This window comes from Piliocolobus tephrosceles, unplaced genomic scaffold, assembly GCF_002776525.5.
Source record: "Piliocolobus tephrosceles isolate RC106 unplaced genomic scaffold, ASM277652v3 unscaffolded_41, whole genome shotgun sequence".
Classification (NCBI taxonomy): Eukaryota; Metazoa; Chordata; class Mammalia; order Primates; family Cercopithecidae; genus Piliocolobus; species Piliocolobus tephrosceles.
The window spans coordinates 487233-489230 of record NW_022325420.1 but is presented as its reverse complement, the minus strand read 5'-3'; the positions used below and the strand labels follow the sequence as shown (position 1 = coordinate 489230).

Genomic DNA, 1998 nt, shown 5'->3' with positions numbered 1-1998 from the left:
TGCAAGGAAAACAGTGAGAATTCATTTCATGCTTTCTCCCCGACCACAAACTCCAGAATTCATAGTTACTGTTAGTTTGTGTGTTTTATATTTTTGGAGGAAAGCCAAAATTTGGTAGAATATCAATTCTATATTAACGCACTATAGTCAAACTCTATTATTAAATGCAATTTAATTTCTGCAACCACTGATGATCCCAATATTCTATCAAATAATAGATAATATTCATTATTTTAGAATATGGATCTGAATTATGAAGTAATTTTGCATTCTCGGGTCTTGTATAGTAAGATTTGAATTAACTTCCCAATTATCAACACAATTGTGGGAAAATGTCCTGAGAAAAAACATTTCTAACTATTGTGTAGTCATAATTTAAAAAATAAACGTGACTTGGAAAATGCAAGAACTACTTTTCTTCTTGCGTGGTGCATTAAAGGTGATCAGAATTCTAATGACGCTGGACAGTAGGATTTTTAGAATCAGTTTCCTAGGATTCAAGAAGTCAAACGGCAAACAACCCAAGGTCCTTGGTTGATCTGACCATCTCAGGTATCTCAAGATATCTAAGATGACCTAGCTGGCGCATCTCTGAGATGGGTGGGTCATTTAAAATGTTCTGCTCTTGAGGCTGAGATTTTGTGCGTGGGAATGGTGGGGAGAAAGCAGTGACACATTTTTCTTCCTTCCGTAGTGCCACCCGGCGCAGGGGCACCGCCGCGGCAGCTCCCACGTGGCAAGTTCAGATTGTGCAGCGCCTGGCCTGGGGCGGCGGGCGGGACCGCAGACCCCTCCCTCCGCTCTCCGGCCCTTCCCTCCGGCAGGCCGGGACGCCCGCTCGGTCCTCCACCGCCAGGGGGCGGGCGCGGCTTCCCGGTGGCGGGGGCCCATTGGTCGCGGAGGGGAAGCGTGGGAGGAGGCCCCGCGGCGAGCTGGCTTTCTCCTGGCCACTCGCGGGGGTGAGGGGCAGCCGGAGGAGTCCGAGAGGAAGCGGAGTCGCGAGCTGGAGGCGGCGGTTCCCGTCGGCCTCCGGCAGGACTGAGTGCTGGGAGGCCTGAAGGCGGGCGCGTACGGCGGAGAGGCGGGAGGGAGGCCGGTGAGACGGCTGGGAAGCGAACGGAGCCGGGGCTCAGGTTCGGGGAGGGATAGAGGAGGGCGGGGGAGTGGGACACCCACCTACGTCCTCAGCCTCCGCGCACTCTGCGGTCGCCGGCCGGGGGCGGGCCCCGGGGCCCGGCCGCGTCGTCACGGCGTGTCCGGCTGTTGGGGAGGGCGCAGGCGGGACCGGGGTCCCGGAGAGCCGCTGGCGAGGGTTCACGGCTGCCGCCCCGGCGTGGGCATCCCCGGGCTCCGCGGAGACGGGGCGGCGTCTGCACCTGGCGCTGGCTCCAGGAGCCCCGGCCTGGGGCGGTCACCTGGGTCGCGTCTTCCCCGCGTTGGCGGTGGCTCAAGCCCCTGCAGCGTGTAGGCTGAGAGCTCCGAGAGGCGGGGACGGAGTTGGGTGTTGCATTTCAACTCCATAGGGGGCCGTTTTGACTCACTTGTAAAGTTTTAGTGTCCCCTATACTAGAGGTACTTTTGGTTTTTTACAACCTATCCAGCCGTTTGATGTTCGGTGTCTTTTCTTTTTCTTCCCATTTGTTTGCTACTGCTCTCACAGCTCGGGACCACGGATGATGATTAGTGGCCCTAGATCTGAATATGTGAGTGACGGACTGGCAATTTGAGATTGAGAGCTCCAGCTGTTTTACTTGTGGGAGAGGCGGTTTCCATCATCCTCTGCCTTTTTTTTTTTTTTTTTTTTTAGAAAAAATATAATTGCCTATAATACAGAACTGCTGTCTAATTGATAGGACTTTTCCTTTGTTTCTTTTTGGCCAACATGGTGAAACCCCGTCTCTACTAAAAAATACAAAAATTAGCCAGGTGTATGTATCCATATATATATGTATGTATCCATATATGTGTATGTATCCATATATGTGTATGTATCCATAT

At 52.6% G+C, this 1998-nt stretch overlaps 1 protein-coding gene across 3 annotated transcripts in view; it reads left to right on the top strand.

Moving 5' to 3' along the window:
• Window positions 1-894: 894 nt before the first annotated feature.
• The window catches only part of LOC113224831 (protein FAM3C), a 48020-nt gene continuing 46916 nt past the window's right edge, over window positions 895-1998 (top strand). The window contains exon 1 of one of the 3 annotated variants that reach the window (XM_026454347.1): window positions 895-1096. The gene's annotated coding sequence lies outside the window, so the exon portion shown is untranslated. Of the gene's footprint in view, window positions 1134-1998 lie in introns of all 3 variants that reach the window. The other 2 variants (XM_026454348.2, XM_026454349.2) reach the window with 2 other exon arrangements.